The sequence below is a fragment of the Arvicanthis niloticus genome, chromosome 9 (genome assembly GCF_011762505.2).
Source record: "Arvicanthis niloticus isolate mArvNil1 chromosome 9, mArvNil1.pat.X, whole genome shotgun sequence".
In the NCBI taxonomy this organism is placed as follows: domain Eukaryota; kingdom Metazoa; phylum Chordata; class Mammalia; order Rodentia; family Muridae; genus Arvicanthis; species Arvicanthis niloticus.
Genome location: NC_047666.1, coordinates 66779647 through 66798064, shown reverse-complemented (window position 1 = coordinate 66798064; position 18418 = coordinate 66779647). Strand labels below are relative to the sequence as shown.

At 41.2% G+C, this 18418-nt stretch overlaps 1 protein-coding gene and 1 pseudogene across 2 annotated transcripts in view; one reads left to right on the top strand and one right to left on the bottom strand.

Annotated features, from left to right (window-relative positions):
• The window catches only part of LOC117714819 (killer cell lectin-like receptor subfamily B member 1F), a 525987-nt gene that overhangs the window by 485772 nt on the left and 21797 nt on the right, over window positions 1–18418 (bottom strand). The gene's annotated exons all lie outside the window — the stretch shown is intronic.
• Window positions 1–18418, top strand: part of LOC117714930 (C-type lectin domain family 2 member E-like) — a 44386-nt pseudogene that overhangs the window by 21206 nt on the left and 4762 nt on the right.

Below are 18418 nucleotides of genomic sequence, written 5' to 3'. Positions count from 1 at the left end.
GTCCTTGTCACTGAGCCAGTCTTCACTCTGATGCAGGAAGAAGTCTATTAATCTCTGGTTCAGGGTTCTGGAGTTAGAGAAAGAGACCTACATTTTGGGAGGGATTGAAAATTCCTGTGACCTCAGGAAGGTCAGCTTGGGTTATGTTTCTTTTTTCTTTTTTGTGGTTTTTCGAGACAGGGTTTCTCTGTGTAGTCCTGGCTGTCCTGGAACCAGGCTGGCCTCAAACTCAAAAATTTGCCTGCCTCTGCCTCCCAAGTTCTGGGATTAAAGGCATGTGCCACCACTGCCCAGCCTTGGGTTATGTTTCTAAATCAGAGTGCTCTGAAAAAGAAACTAAACACAAACCAATAACAAACAGGAAAGTCAGTCTCCAGATGGCGCCAGAGTGGCTCCTGGCCCTGTTCCAGCAGTTTCAGAATGGCTTTTTTAGTAAAGGGCTACTAGTGATCTGGGGGTTGAAAGGGAGAGGGGAGTTGGTGGCAAGAGGATTGGGGAGGAAGGAGAAGGGAGGGAGAGTAGAGAATGGAAGCATGGAGAGAGAAGAGAGGCCAGAAGTAGGTAGAGACATTGGGGCTGGGAGAGGGAGCAGACCTTGAAGCTGTCATGTGAGCTCATAGAAGAGCAGGTATGTATGCTACTGGTCAGATTAAAAGCCTTCCAGGCCTTTGTTTTAAACTGTCAGGCTTTCCTCTTAGGTCAAGAGGGTATAGGAGTTCTGCCTGCATGTATGTCTGAGAACTGTATAAAGGCAGCAGAGGCCAGAAGAGGGTGTAACAACACAGGCACACCTACCTTGAAGATCAGTGTCTGATGGACAGGAAAGCGTTGGTAATAATATCTACTTTTTGTTGTTGTCTTTTATTTCTGAATTGATTCCTGCAGGAGAGTAAACCTGGTCTCCCCCTGCAGCCCCTGAAATTGCTCTGCTAAAAGCTCTTTGTTTACAGGATTAGTTTGTAAGTGGGGTGGGGGTAGGGTGAGAGTTCAAGGGCTGAATCCATCCAGTACCAGATCCTTTCCAAGCTAATGCTGTAAACTTTATTACAGACCCACTGTGACAGGCTCAGTGTAATCCTCCCTTCCTTACAATGTGATTGACTGTGTTTCAGTTTCAAACTAACAAGTTCTTACTCATATGTAGGGGAGGAGCTGGGTGGATAAATACTTCCACCTCTGATAGGATTCTGCCTCTCAGCTTTCAAATTTTAATCCTCCTGTAGCTGAAACCCAGCTTCTCAGCTCTGAGATGAGAGCCACAAAGGCTTCCCTCCCTATGCTCAATGCCACAGACAGCCTGCAGGAGGGAGAAATGGGTATGTATTTAATAGTATTTGAACCAAACTGTAAGAGCAGAGAGGAGCTTCACCAGGGATGGGAAGGCAAAAGAGCTGAACCTTGAACAAAAGAATAAGAACAGAAGGGCTTCTGTGAGCCTGTCACAGTGGGTCTGCAGACTAGGAGAAAGGAGACAGGATTAGCTATGAGGTTGTTACATTAGTTATTGTTGAAGCATGCAATACTTGAATAGTTCTCAGGCAAGAGAAACAAAGAGTGAGTCAGTCACCTTTTAAGAGCCAGAGCTGCAGCTCCAGCTTTCTTTCTTTCTCTGTACTTAGCTTGCAGGTCCACTCTTCCCAGGGATCTGGTAATCACACTCTGGTGGGTTACACCAAATTGCTGTAGAAAATGCTTGCTCTAGTTGTCCCCAGTGAAGGAAATTCAAGCAATGGCTTTGCAATGTGCACAGAGATTGCCTGGGAAGCTTGTGGCTTGTGTTTTGTAGATCCATTGAAATTTTAAAAAGTACTGTAAGGAGGTGGCATGAGGTGGGAGTGGGGTCAGAGTAAGGTGAGAGTTCAGGGGCTGAACCCATCCAGGATTAAATCCTTTCCATTTTGAACTCTTGATAAGTTACAGAAAAAGAATGTAATGGGATTTTCTACTTAATTCTTCATACAAGCAAAACTGTATTTCTTGTTTCAAACTGTCTATGCTTCATTATGTTGCATTCTTTTATCTTCCTTTTCCCCTCATTCCTACTCCTTCACCTTAATTTTTTTTTTCATTTAGGGAAAGAATATTGGATTTTGAGAAAACAAGATTGATATTTATCAAAATACAAAATTCACAACTAATGTTAACTTAATCAAATATTCTAAATGAAATTATTATTTTTATTATCATTATTACTACGGATGATGATGAGTGTAGGAGTAGCTAAGGTAGGAGGTGTAAGGACAGGAAGAGGAAGAGTAAAGGAGAGAGAGGAGAGTGAGGAAGAGGAAGAGAAAGAAGAGGAGGAGCTAGGATAGATGAAGAACAAGAGAGGGGGACATGGAGGCTGATGTTTGCTTGACTTTAGTAGTCAAAGGTAGTTGGTATATCTTGGTTGGGTATTGGGTTACACCTCTGATTGTAAGGGTATCTTGTTATTGATCATTACTAAATATATAAGCCTTTGGATAATCTAAGCATTAGAGTCTCATCTGTACCGAGCCGGTGTGGTTGGCGGGATGGTCTGGGCAATGCCCAGCCTTGCAGAGACAGTGTGGAAGATTGGCAGAGCCATCTCCCACGCTGGCGTCTCCTGGGTGGCAGGGTTAGCGTTTCTAGCTGGCCATTTCTAGCTGTGTTTCTAGGTGGCCATTTGCAGCTGTGGTGCACATGTAGCGTCTGGCCAAGTGGCTGAGCTAGGCAGAGCAGCTGCAGCTTAGATAGTCATTGTGACTGGCGACCGTTTTTAAGTATTTACAACAGATAAGGATGATGATTGATTCTTTGGCAAAATTTCATACTTTACCCCAAGGTAGTCTGGAACTCCTGCACCCTCTGCCTCAGGAGGGTTAACTTTTTGAAATCAAATACTCAAATATGTAGCCAAGGGAAACATTTCCTGATGTAAATGTGGAGCTCATGTCTAAAGTGCAGCTGATGTATAACTAGCTGCAGGCATCTCACAACTTCACTCCTTTGAAACCAGAACTTGTTTTGTCACTGAAACAGTTTTTGATTAAGCTAAGAACCAGGCCAGCAATGTTTGATTCCTTTGGTTTTTTGAGAGATCATTTCCAATGGTGCTTTTAAATAAAGATACAAAAGTTATGTTCAAACTGTGCTGTAGGAAACATTATAACTTAGAAGAAGATCTGTGTGAATACAGCATGAGAAAGATGAATTGCAAAGTTCCTATTTACGTATCAAAATTAAAAAGACAGTATCAGAATTATACTGGTGTAAACACAGTGGATTATCTGTAAATCTTACTCATAATACCATATAAAAAATGATGGTCTTTGGCCCAGATACCAGTGGCTCCTTGAGCAGTCTCCCAGCCGATCTGCTCCCCTCTGGAAACTGAGTCCAGAGGCACCCAAGGGAGGGCACGGATCACAGAGCAGAAGGTAGGAGAACCCGCCCACAGCCCTAAGCCTTAGAAGCACAACTGGCAGAAGAGAGCCCCCTAGAGGGCACCTGGCAATCAGACCCTGCCCCTGCAGAGAACCACTCCCCTTCCACCTCTGGCCCAGATACCAGTGGCTAGAGCAGTCTCCCAGCCGATCTGCTCCCCTTTGGAAACTGAGTCCAGAGGCGCCCTAGGGAAGGCACAGACTGCAGAGCTGCAGAGGCACCCAACAGAGGTCAAGGACCCTAGAGCTGCAGGCATCCTAGAGAGGACACGGCCCACAGAGCAGCAGAGCAGGGGACACTGTATCCCGAAGCATCCTAGAGGAGCAACTACATTCAGAACAGCAAACACCTAGCTGGTCTACCACTGTGGAGACTCCATATCCTGAAATATCCTAGAGGAACCACTGAACCCAGAGAATCTGGAGCTCAGGATCATAGAGTCATCCGTACCCCAAGGAGTTCTGATACAACCATGATTACTGGAAAGGCAGACTTCAGTCAGAACCAGTGAGTGCAAGTAGAACTACACCTAACCAAATGGCAAAAGGCAAGTGCAGGAATGTAAACAACAGAAACCAAAGTTACTTGGCATCATCAGAACCCAGTTCCCCCACCATAACAAGACCTGAACACCACATCACACCAGAAAAGCAGGACCCAGAATTAAAATCCCTTCTCATGATGATGTTAGAGGACTTTAAGAAGGTCATAAGTAACACTCTCAAAGAATTTGAGGAGAACACAGGTAAACAGGTAGAAGCCCTTAAAGAAATGCAAGAAAACACAACCAAACAGACGAAGGAATTAAACAAAACTGTCCAGGATCTAAAAATGGAAGTAGAAGCAGTAAAGAAATCTCAAAAGGAGACTACTCTGGAGATAGAAAACCTAAGAAAATGACCAGAGGTCATAGATGCAAGCATTACCAACAGAATATAAGAGATAGAAGAGAAAATCTCATGTGCAGAAGATACCATGGAAAACATTGACACAACTGTCAAAGAAAATACAAAATGCAAAAAGCTCCTAACCCAAAACATCCAGGAAATCCAGGACACAATGAGAAGACCAAACCTAAGGATAATAGATATAGATGAGGGTGAAGACTCCCAACATAAAGGGCCAGTAAATATCTTCAACAAAATTATAGAGGAAAACTTCCCTAACCTAAAGAAAGAGATGTCCTTAAATATACAAGAAGCCTACAGAACCCAAATAGACTAGACCAGAAAAGAAATACCTCTGGTCACATAATAATCAAAACATCAAATATACAAAACAAAGAAAAAATACTAAAAGCAGTAAGGAAAAAAGGTAAAGTAACATATAAAGGCAGACCTATAAGAATTACACCAGACTTCTCACCAGAGACTATAAAAGCCAGAAGATCCTGGACTGATATCATACAGGCCCTAAGACAACACAAATGCCAGCCCAGACTACTCTACCCAGCAAAACTCTCAATCAATATTGATGGAGAAACCAAAATATTCCATGACGAATCAAAATTTACACAATATCTTACCACAAATCCAGCCCTTCAAAGGATATTTGGTGGAAAACTCCAACACAAGGAATGAAACTACAACCTAGAAAAAGCAAGAAAGTAATCTTCCAACAACCCTAAAAGAAGGTTGCTATACAAACATAACACCACCGCCAATAACAAAAATAACAAGAAACAACATTAAGTTTCCTTAATATCGCTTAATATCAATGGACTCAATTCTAAAATAAAAAGACATAGACTATCAGATTGGATACATAAACAGGACCCAACATTTTGTTGCATACAGGAAACGAACCTTTGTGGAAAAGATAGACACTACCTCAGAGTAAAAGGTTGGAAAACAATCTTCCAAGCAATGGCCCCAAGAACAAGCTGGAGTAGCAATTCTAATATCAAATAAAATTGTTTTTCAACCCAAAGTAATCAAAAAAGATAAAGAAGAACACTTCATATTCATCAAAGGAAAAATGTACTAAGAGGAACTTGCAATTCTGAACATCTATGCTCCAAATGCAAGGGCACCCACATATATAAAAGGAACTTTACTAAAGCTTAAAGCATACATTGCATCTCACACAATAATAGTGGGAGATTTCAACACCCCACTCTCAGCTATGGACAGATAGTGGAAACAGAAACTAAACCGAGACACAATGAAACTAACAGAAGTTATGAACCAACTGGACTTAACTGATATCGATGGAACATTCCATCCTAAAACAAAAGAATATACCTTTTTCTCAGCACCTCATGGTACCTTCTCCAAAATAGACCATATAATTGGCCACAAAACAGGCCTCAACAGATACAAAAAGATTGAAATAATCCCTTGTACCTTATCAGACCACCATGGACTAAGACTTGTCTTTGAGTTGGACAAAAACAATGGAAAGCCCACATACACTTGGAAACTGAACAATGCTCTACTCAATGATAACTTGGTCAAGGAAGAAATAAAGAAAGAAATTAAAGACTTTTTAGATTTAAATGAAAATGGGAACGAACACATCATATCAAAATTTGTGGGACTCCATGAAAGCAGTACTAAGAGGAAAAATCATAGCTCTAAGTGCCCACAAAAAGAAAACGGAAAGAACGTACATTAATAAATTGGCAGCACACCTGAAAGAGTTAGAACAAAAAGAAGCTAATATACCCAAGAGGAGTAGATGACAGGAAATAATCAAAATCAAGGCTGAAATCAACCAAGTTGAAACAAAAAGAACTATACAAAATATCAACAAAACCAGGAGCTGGTTCTTTGAGAAAATCAACAAGATAGACAGATAGCCCTTGGCCAGACTAACCAAAGGGCACAGAGACAGTACTCAAATTAATAAAATCAGAACTGAAAAGGGAGACATAACAACAGAAACAGAGGAAATTAAAAAAAATCATCAGATCCTACTACAAAGGCCTATACTCAAGAAAATTGAAAAATCTGGATGAAATGGACAATTTTCTAGATAGATATCAGGTACCAAAGTTAAATGAGGAGCAGATAAACCATCTAAACAGTCGCATAACCCCTAAAGAAATAGAAGCAGTCATTAAAAACCTCCCCACCAAAAAAAGTCCGAGGCCGGATGGTTTTAGTGCAGAATTCTATCAGACCTTCCAGGAAGACCTAATACCAATTCTCTTCAAACTATTCCACAGAATAGAAACAGAAGGAACAATACCAATTCGTTCTATGAAGCTACAATTACGCTCATACCTAAGCCTCACAAAGACCCAACAAAGAAGGAGAACTACAGACCAATCTCTTATGAATATAGATGCAAAAATACTCAATAAAATTCTCCCAAACCGAATCCAACAACACATCAAAGCAATCATCCATCATGATCAAGTAGGCTTTATCCCAGGAATGCAGGAATGGTTCAATATTCGGAAATCCATCAATGTAATCCACTACATAAATAAACTCAAAGAAAAAAGCCACATGATCATCTCACTAGATGCTGAGAAAGCATTTGACAAAATACAACATCCCTTCATGTTAAAAGTCTTGAAAGATTAGGAATTCAAGGTCCATACCTAAACATAGTAAAAGCAATATACAGCAAGCCAGTAGCCAACATCAAACTAAATGGAGAGAAACTTGAAGCAACCCCACTAAGATCAGGGACTAGACAAGGCTGCCCACTCTCACCCTACCTATTCAATATAGTACTGGAAGTCCTAGGTAGAGCGATTAGACAATAAAAGGAAGTCAAAGGGATACAAATAGGAAAGGAAGAAGTCAAAATTTCACTATTTGCAGATGATATGATAGTATACTTAAGTGACCCTAAAATGTCCACCAGAGAACTCCTAAACCTGATAAACAACTTCAGTAAAGTGGCTGGCTATAAAATCAACTCAAACAAATCAGTAGCCTTCCTCTACTCAAAAGATAAACAGGCTGAGAAAGAAAATGTGGAAATGACACACTTCACAATAGTTACAAATAATATAAAATATCTTGGAGTGAATCTAACTAAGCAAGTGAAAGATCTGTATGACAAGAACTTCAAGTCTCTGAAGAAAGAAATCCAAGAAGATCTCAGAAGATGGAAAGATCTCCCATGCTCCTGGATTGGCAGGATTAATATAGTAAAAATGGCCATCTTGCCAAAAGCAATCTATAGATTCAATGCAATCCCCATCAAAATTCCAAACCAATTCTTCATAGAGATAGAAAGAGCAATTTGCAAATTTATTTGGAACAACAAAAAACCCAGGATAGCAAGAACTATTCTCAACAACAAAAGAACTTCTGGGGGAATCACCATCCCTGACCTCAACCTATACTACAGGGCAATAGTAATAAGAATTGTATGGTATTAGTTCAGAGACAGGCATGAAGATCAATGGAATAGAACTGAAGATCCAGAAATGAGCCCACATACCTATGGTCACTTGATCTTTGACAAAGGAGCTAAAACCATCCAGTGAAAAATGGACAGCATTTTCAGCAAATGGTGCTGGTTCAACTGGAGGTCAACATGTAGAAGGATGCAAATCAATCCATTCATATCTCCTTGTACAAAGCTCAAATCCAAGTGGATAAAAGACCTTAACTTAAAACCAGATACACTGAAACTAATAGAAGAGAAGTTGGGAAAGACCCTCAAATACCTAGGCACAGGGGAAAAGTTCCTGAACAGAACACCAATGGCTTATGCTCTAAGATCAAGAATTGACAAATGGGACCTCATCAAATTGCAAAGCTTCTGTAAGGCAAAGGACATTGTCAATAAGACAAATCGGCAACCAACAGATTGGGAAAAGATCCTAATCAATCCTACATCCGATAGAGGGCTAATATCCAAGATATACAAAGAACTCAAGAAATTATACTTCAGACAACCATATAATCCTATTAAAAATGGGGTAGAGAGCTAAACAAAGAATTCTCAACAGAGGAAACTCGAATGGCTGAGAAGCACCTTAAGAAATGCTCCACATCCTTAGTCATCAGGGAAATGCAAATCAAAACAACCCTGAGATACCACCTCACACCAGTCAGAATGGCTAAGATCAAAACTTCAGGTGATAGTAGATGCTGGCGAGGATGCAGAGAAAGTGGAACACTCCTCCATTGTTGGTGGGATTGCAAGCTGGTACAACCACTCTGTAAATCAGTTTGGCGGTTCCTCAGAAAACTGGACATAGCATTACCTGAGGGTCCAGCTATAGCACTCCTGGGCATATACCCAGAAGATACTCCAACATATAATAAAGACATATGCTCCACTATGTTCATAGCAGCCTTATTTATAATAGCCAGAAGCTGGAAAGAACCAAGATGTCCCTCAACAGAGGAATGGATACAAAAAATGTGGTACATCTACACAATGGAGCGTTACTCAGCTATTAAAAATAATGAATTTGAGAAACTTTTAGGTAAATGGATGGATCTAGAAATTTCATCTTGAGTGAGTTAATCCATTCCCAAAAGAACCCACAGGGTATTTACTCACTGTTAAGAGGATGTTAGCCCAAAAGCTTGGATTAGCGAAGATTCAACCTGCAGACCACATGAAGCTCATGAAGAAGGAAGACCAAGAGGGGATGCCTCAGTTCTACTTAGAATGAGTAACAAGAATGCTCAAGGGAGCAAATATGGAAACAAAACATGGGACAGAAACTGAAGGAGGGGCCATCAGGAGACCATTCCATCTGGGTATTCATCCCATGTACAGCCACCTAATCTAAACACTGTTTTGGATGGCTGGAAGTGCATAATGTGAGGAACATGATATAGCTGTCTCCTTAGAGGTCTGCCAATGAGTAACACACTCCGAGGACGATGCTCACAGTTAACCACTGATATGATCAGGGGTTTCCCAATGGAGAACTTAGAGAGAGGACTGAAGGAGCAGAAAGGGTTTGTGACCCCAGGAGGAAAGCAATAATACCAAACAACCAGAGCCCCCCAGGGTCTAAACCACCAGCCTGGGAACACATAGGGAAGGGCCCAAGACTCCAGCAATATATGTAGGGGAGGATGGCCTTGTTGGGCATAGGTGGGAGAGGAATTTATTGGTCCCATAAAAAAAAAATAAACACAGAGTGGTGGGGAATATGAGGGTGGGTAGGGGATAGTGGGGGGGTAGGTGCGGTCACTGCCTCATAGAAGCATGAGGAGGGGGATGGGATAGGAGGTCTCTGGGTGGTGGGAAGAAGTGGGGTAAGGGGATAAAATCTGAAATGTAAATATTACAACCAATTTTAAAAGGTGGGGGGGAAAGAAAAGTTGTTAAAAACAACATCTTTAAAAAAAAATGTCAGCCCCCTAGGGGGGGAAATTTTTTTTTTCTTGATACTAAAACTTGTTCTGAGAATTGTATATTGCAGAATACACAGCCTTGGTGTATCTACTCATCAAGCATACTGAGCAGAGCTGCCCAAACCTCTGATGTCCTGGAATTCCATCTGGATTCAGTGAAGACACAGTGTCAGAGGCTTATCAACTTACTCTTCCCCCTACCCCTCTTCTAATATCTCAACGCCCTTAATCAGCTTGAAGAAGTTAAAGAAGAGTCAGCGCCCCTATTCCATGGGCTTGGGGACTAATGTGGTTAATAATGGTCTGTCCTTCTAGGGAAAAGTAGTGGTTTTGTTGGAACAGGGAGGATTAGCTAGGACTTATTGCATAGCCATAATCTATTGGTAGAAATCTGAATAATTATTATCAAGAGAAAGTTATAATTTCTTAAATGGTACAAAATTTACTTTGATTTCAAATTTAAGGTTTTCATTGGTACGAGTTTCTTATTAATATAAAAGTGTGATGAATATTAATACTCTCATGGGCATTGTGACTGTATAACACATTTAGGAATACAAGGCCTAGACACAGTCCTTCTTTAACTTTTTAACTGATTTGGGACGGTTAACCTATGAGTTAAGGGACTATAGCAAATTCATGGCTTTGAGTTTATTGTTAGGAAGTTTCCCATATTTTATTTAGAAATAGCTGAGAGGAGTGAACAGACAACAGTCCAGGTTACCTTACATGGATAGTTGGTTTTCAAAACATCAGAAGTCCATAGAATTGACGCTACAAATATTTATATATTAATGTCCATTCTGATTAGAGACCTGTCTGCTCCTGACAGCTTCCTGTCTTGGATTCTAAGAAGAAATTGAGCATCATTGGAGTTACTCCAGTTGTATGGTGACAACCACTAGGCAAGAATTGCCTCTTTCCATCTACAGACAAATTACTGTCCAGAAAAGGACACACATGCAGAATAGTCGACTGATTATATCTGCCTAGACAGAGTAATCAGCCCTTAATAATCCTGCATCACTAAGGTCTGTCAGATGACTCTGGGCCAGAAGGCTGAAGATTTGATGCTCCAACATTCGGTAGTATAGGGGCTTTTCAGGTGTTCAGCGGTCTCTATAAATTGGCTAAGTTTTAGAAGCTATGTTTAGTGCTTCCCATAACTTCAGTTAACTCATTCATTCTGGACATCTGACGGGGTTGAAGACCTATAGTCTCATAGCCAATCCTGGCTATTTATTTTGAGAGAAAATATCTGAGTAGATGGTTTTCAGCTGACATTCATTCTAAAACGCCCCCCCCCCCCCCAAAAAAAAAAAGCCAGGATCAAAAGTAAATGTTTTAGTTAGAAGAGATGACAGAGGTTCTGGTTAGTCAACAAAATGATGGATTGTGTATTAGGACTATCTTGTACCTCACTGGTACAATTAGGAATAAGTATGCTCTAATTGTATTTTGAGAGAAAAGTTTTACTTTAACAGGAAGAGTGATATGTAGAAGGAGCTAAGTGGGAAGGAGTACTGAGAGGAAGAGATGGAGTAAGGAGAGAAGATGAAGGAGAGGAGAAGCTAGGTGATGAGAGAGAGAAAGAGAGAGGGGGCATGGAGGCAGATGTTCACATGTCTCCACCAGTCAAAGATAGTTTTTATATCTAGGTTGGGTATTGGGTTACGCTTCTGATTGAGCATTAACAAACTTATAAATCCTTTGATTAACATTAAAAATTGTATAAAAGCAAAAAGGAAAGGGGGGGTCATGGGCAGGGGTTTTCTAGGGAGGGGAAATGGGGAAAGGGGATGGCATCTTAAATGTAAATAAAATATAAAATAAAATTAAATTAAAAAAAAGAAAAAAAGAAAAGAAAAAAATAAAAAAAGCAAAAAAATGCTGGTATGGAATTCTAAATAAATAAAATTACCTTTCTTATTTTTTTGAAATGCCCAGTATCTACAAATTTCTTCCTTCAATTCCCAACTTTCTAAGAGTTTTTGTTATTTTAGACCATATTAATTTTTCACATGATTTTGCTAAGCTTGTTAAAACGCTCCCATATTTCACCCATTAGTTATGTCAGTGGGTACAATTACATTTAAGTGCCTTAATTAATTAATTAATTAATTTACTGACTAAGTTCTTTGGACATAGTCCAGGTTGAGTTCTAACTTCCTATGTAGCCAAGGCTAGCCTTGTACTCCTGACTCTCCAGCTTCTGTCTCTCTAGCACTGGAAATATAAAAGTGTACCAACAGGTTTGTCTCATTAACTGGAGCAGGAGTTACACAGGTGGTTATGAGCCCCCTTTTAGGAGTTGGGATTGGGAACCCAACTCAGGTCCTCTAGAAGAGCAACTATTGTTCTTATCCTCTCATCCATCTCTTCAGCTTCCTGCTGATACCTGCCTGCCCCCTCTCTTTGCCCTCAGTGTTGTCCTCAGTCCTAACTAGTCTATTTCTTGGAACAAAATCTATGGATAGCTTTGGTTGTTGCTTGTTTTCAACATGACCTTCAATCTTTCCATTTCTTGCTTCTTCATTGGGCCTTAGTTCAATGACTGGAAGACTCCATGTTTCCCTTTCCTCTAGTCTTCTGTGAGCCATGGACATCATTTACAGACCAGGACCTTCTGTGAAGGGGTTTGCAGTGGGTGAAAACAAGCCATATATATAGATAATTCTTTTTTCTTAAATATTTCTTGAGATTGATGTTTTCATATTTATATTTTCAGGTAAAACTCTTCAAGGAAAATTTCTCAAAATTTTCTCCACTGAATCTCATGTTAGGCTTTACTGCTGCTATGGAGTGATCATAGTCCTCACTGTAGCTGTAGTTGCTCTTTCTGCTGCTTTGTCAAGTAAGTGACTTACTCTCCAAATTCTGCAGCATTTTGTCCACATTCACATTGTCAGTTATACTACTGACCTCTGTGAGCCAGGCACTGTAGCAAGGGCTCTAGAGAAAACACACAGGAAGTTCCTGTTCTCTGGGAACTTAGGTTCCAGCAGGAAGATGCAATGAAGGAACACACAGGCTGTGGTGTGCACAGGAGGCCAGGCTCAGCATCACTGGGAAGACACCATCCAGCAAGCTCTAGACAGAGATGCAGGGTATACATGTCCACCTGGGGTAACTGTCGAAGGCAGAGAACAAGAGGAGAAAAAATCCAAAGAGGAACCTCAAGGAAGGGTGAGGACAGAGAAGAGTAATATGGTAGGGAAGATACAGTGCCTCCCCTTATAACCCATGGATTTAGTTACTAGGCTCAACTGCATTTTGAAAGTATTAAATGAAAAGTTTTTGAGGTAATAAATGTATAGGATATTAGTACCACACTGTCCAGAATAGTGCAATAAAATCTCGCACTGTCCTCTTAAGTATGTAAATCATCCTTTAGGGCAACGTGTCTACACTGTACACATTACCTACCCAAAAGTTCTCACTGTTATCTCAGTTATCAGGCTTACTGTCAATAGGTGTCCATACAGAGTGCTTGCTGCTGTAGCAACCCCTATGTAATAAATAATCTGTCTCCAAAGTAACAGAAATGATGCTATTATAGAAATGTACTTCCTGGGAGCCCTACTGACAGTGAGCACCTGAAAGAAAGTGAGACACAGGCCCAAGGTGGGAGACCTTTAGATAAAGGCCCATCATGCTCAGGAGTGGATTCCTACAGATCACTTAGGAAAGCTACAATCACATTCACACCTCACAGCTGAGCTCAGGAGGGTATTCCAAAATGTGCCAAAGTATGTGTGTTATAATTCATTGTATTGTCTACATTTTAGTAAGAAAAACAGAACAGATCTCAATCAAAAATAATACCTCTGCTGCTTGCCCAAAAAAATGGATTGGAGTTGGAAATAAATGTTTTTATTTTTCTGAACACTTAAGTAACTGGACATCCAGCCAGGACTTCCGCATGAAACAAGGGGCCCAACTAGCTCAAATTGACAACCAGGAGGAGCTGGTAATTAATGGGCAGTGGTTGGTTTGTCTGTTTGTTCTGTTGAATATTATATTGCCTTGAGATAGAGTTACAGATGAAGCCCGAGGAAGGATCCCATCCCAAGCACATGGAGACATGGGGAACATGTGAGTGTGTGCCATTTGCTGATGCTTGACTTCTGACTGAAGCCCTGAGACATTCAAGAGATATCATTTCATTTAGTGTTCATAGTCACCTGGAAGGTCAGATATGGCATTTTTCTGGGACTCCTGGTGGTCATGAGTGCATTCCTGTAAGATGGCACATGTTGCATACTGTTAATAACTGCAATGGGAGGTTAACCCAGAACTAACCTGGCCACAGAGGAATGTGTTATTTGGTAATTTAATTCAATTGAGGTACTTTAGAATTACAGATGTCAAGTGTACTCACTGAGAACTGGTGACTAGTACAGCTCTAAATCCTGTGACCCTCAGTTACACTCTTCTGTTATCTCTAGTGGAAGCTCTGGAGTGTAGACACTTTAGGATCATCTGAAACGAAGAGACACATGTATTCTTTGCTTTTTGTATTTTATGACAGAATTTTCTAAGGAGATACAAGGGGACTTTCGACCACTGGATTGGCCTGCACAGAAAGTCATCAAAGCACATTTGGAGCTGGACAGACAACACTGAATATAACAACTTGAATGTTTTCAGACCACTTTTCCACACACACACACACACCACCACCACCAACAACAACAACAATGACCACAACAACATACATACATATGCTGGCACAATTGCACACACACACACACACACACACACACACACCACTTTATTATAATAGACTCACAGGTGAATACATCACACAGCTCCATCAACATAGCCACTGAAACACTTGCTAAGACTCAAACTTTCATATCTCGCTAACTTCCACGCGGTTAGGATACCATTCTGAAGCCAGGAAGCTTTGCTGATGGTTTAGACTTTCACTGTCAGTCACACTTTTGTACACTTCTCTGCCACAAAAAAAGAAAAACTATGGCAGAGTTGAAACTAGAAGCACAATTCTGTTTTAAACTTTTCACAACTTGTAGCCCATTACCTGCATCCCGTCCTTCCTTGTCACTGTATGTCACTCTTCCTTCTTCTCCCCTCTGTGTGGTGTTCCATGCCTACCCACACAGCTGCTCACACTGTCCTCTGCAGGCTGGGACTGCGTGTGAGGGCTTACAGTGGGCTTGTTTTCCTGGAACTTGGATGCCCTTCCTTAATATTATACTTTCTGAGACCCCCCCCCCCTTTCCTACAAATTTCATTAACTGCTAAATGAAACATTCTGGTTTGTACCTGCAACACAGGTACATTATCTATCAGTTGGTGAGCATCTGGGTCAGGTCTGTTTCCTTGCTATTGTAGATAGGGGAGCAATAAACACAGGTTTGCAAGTATCTCTGTGGTAGGCTGTGGAGTTCTCTTTATATATGCCCAGGAGTGTCATAGCTGGGTCACACGGCAGGTCTATTTTTACGTTTTCTGAGAAAAATCCATATGGACTGTATCAGCTTGTTCTTCCACCAGTAGTAAATAAGTGTCCCTGTTTCTTAACATGCTTCTAAAAAGACTGTGTTTTGTCTGCCCCTGTCCCTGCCCCTGCCCCTGCCCCTGCCCCCACTCCTACCCCCAGCCTCTGCCTCCCTCCCCTGCCCCCACCCCTGCCCTTGCCCCTGCCTCTGCCTCTGTCTCTTGATTACTGGGATTAAAGGCATATGCCACCACTACCCAACACGGTTGTCAGATTTCTTAACGATAGCCAATCTGAGTTTCTATAACAAGAGCCAGCACATGTTTGCATATACATATATATATACATACATATATATGTATACATACATATATAAAGAGAAAGAGAGACAGAGAGATACAGAGAGACAGAGACAGAATTGTAGGATGCTTATGATCAAAATGTTGGTGTCAAAAATTATTTGACCCTGCCATGTTTTGTATGCTGGCATTTCTCTACAGTAAAATCCAGACAAATAAAGAGTTTCTTTTCTTTTGTTAGAAAAAAGGAGAATGTGAAGGAGGATTATGGGAAAGCATGCTGTAGGATTCTAGGAATCAGAGACAGTCCTAAGAAGCTGATGGCCTAGAAATGAGTTTCTCACAGGGTATGGTATCTTGTTCCCAGTACTCAGAAAGAACAGCCAGGGAGATTCTGACAATCTCCAGAGAAGTTCAGCTCACATCATGAGATCAAAGCCAGGCAGCAGGGAATAGCTAGGTTCTGTCCCAAAAAACACAATACAAAGAAGAAAAGTCAAACTATTTCCTTAGAGCTCCACTGGAAGGCTCTGGACTGGGAACCTTCATGGTAGGAGGAGCCTCCTAGTGATCAGTTAAGAAAGCTATATTCCTAGCACACACTTCACAACTGAGGTCTGGATGGCTAGACAAAGGGAGCAGACATTGAAATGTTTCTGTATTACATTTTTATATCACTGTCTGCATTTTAGTGAGAAATAAAAACGCAATCACGGAGAGCTGTGAACCTTGCTTTGCCGCATGCCCAAGTGGCTGGATTGGATTTGGAAGAAAATGCTTTTATTTTTCTGAAGACATGGGAAACTGGACATTCAGCCAGTTCTCCTGCATGGCACTAGATGCCCATCTAGCTCTGTTTGACAGCCTGGAGGAGCTGGTAAGGAAGGGCATCAGTAATTAGTTTGTTGGGTTTGTTGTTGTTTCTGTTGAATATGTACTGCCTTGAGATAGAGAGCTTGGGGCTAAAGCATGGGGAGGATCTCAATCAGGCAGATGGGGTACATGTGGAGAACAGTGGTTTGTGCCATTTCCTGAGGTCATTGCTTCTGGCTTGAGCCCTAAGCTGTTGCAGAGACCTGTTCTCATGTAGTGCGCATAGTAAGACCTTCCAGGCCAGACATACAACGTCCAGAGATACCTTGTGGTCATGCAAACTTTTCTCCAAGCATTCACATGTTGCACACTGAATGTGGCATCTATTAAAAATGGCAAGGACATCATAAATCAAAGACTTTCCAAGACACAGTGGGATGGGTAATCATCAATATATTTGGCGTTATGGGTGTAAATTGCTTACACTGAGAACTGAGGGTTATTATGGCTCTAAAGTTGATGACCCTCAGTGACAAGAAGCTGCCATCCTGAGAGGAGGCTCTTGGATGGAGACTCAAGGGCCATGTGAAAATGAGAGACATGTGTATTTATTTCATCTATGTTATGACAGGATTTTCTGAAGAGATACAAGGGGCCTTCTGACCACTGGATCGGCCTGCACTGAGAGTCAACAGAGCATCCTTGGATGTGGACAGACAACACTGAGTATAACAACTTGTATGTTCTCAGAAAAATTTCCCTTATACTGAGTTCAATTTCTCTGAAATGTGTACATTGTATCTGTAAGAGATGCAAACACCACAACATCATAAACTTAAGTTTGTTGGATGTCATCCCATTTATTGGCCATCTTTCAACACATTTAGTTAGAGCAATTTCACTCAAAAATCAATACCATAATATCAGCATCTGGGGAAGTCTCTCTCTCTCTCTCTCTCTCTCTCTCTCTCTCTCTCTCTCTCTCTTTCTTCTTTATTTTTTTGGGACAGAGTCTTAATATGTGGAGTAGGCTGGCTTCAAACTCAGAGATTTCCCTGCCTCCTGAGTGCTGGGATTAAAGGAGTGTGCCACCATGCCTGGATTAGGTTTTATTGGCTGGGGAGATGGGTCAGTGGGTAAGAGTTTTGTTTGTACAAACACAAGGGCCTGAATTCTGGTTTTCATTACCTACAGAAAAAGCCAAGAATGGCTCTCCTTACCCCCTTTTTATTTCAAGTCTACAGGGGATACAGAAAAAAGGCTTCCTAGGGCTTTTTGATCTCTAGTCTGTTCAGAGAGAGACACTGTCTCACATAATAATAATAAAAAGAAGATGATGATTATAAAAGCAAATGGTTCACACATATTACAAGAAGTATCCAAATCATTTAGGATTAACAGCTTCTCCTAATTCAAATCCATCTAATTTATTCTTAATTTTTATTGGATATTTTATTTACATTTCAAATGTTACCCCTTTCCTCATTTCCCTCCCACCCAGAAACCTCCTATCCCATCCACCCTCTTCCTGCTTTTATGAGGATGTGCCGCCACCCACCCACTCCCACCTCCCCACCCTCTAATTCTCCCACACTGGGAGATCCAGCCTTCATGTGACCAAGGACTTCCTCCCCCAACTATGTCCAACAAGGCCATCCTCCCATACATATACAGCTGGAGCCACAGGTCCCTCTCTATGTGCTCCCAGGCTGGTGGTTTAGACCCTGGGAGCTCTGGTTGGTTGGTATTGTTTCTCTCCCCATAAGGCCACAAACCCTTTCAGTTCCTTCAGTCTTCTCCCTAACTTTACCATTGGGAACCCCATGAGCAGTTCAATGATTAGCTGTGAGCATCCACCTCTGTATATGTCAGGCTCTTGCAGATGTCTAAGGACACAGCTATATCAGGCTCCTGTCAGCATGTACTTCCTGGCATCCATATCAGCTTCTGCCTTGGTGACTGCACATAGGCTGGATATGTAGATGGAACAGTCTCTGGACAGCCCTTCCTTCAGTTTCTGTCCCACACTTCGTCTTCATATGTGCTCCCATATGTATTTTGTTACTCTTTCTAAGAAGGACTGAAGCACCCACACTTGGGTCTTCCTTCTTCATGATCTTCATGTAGTCTGGGTGTTGTATGTT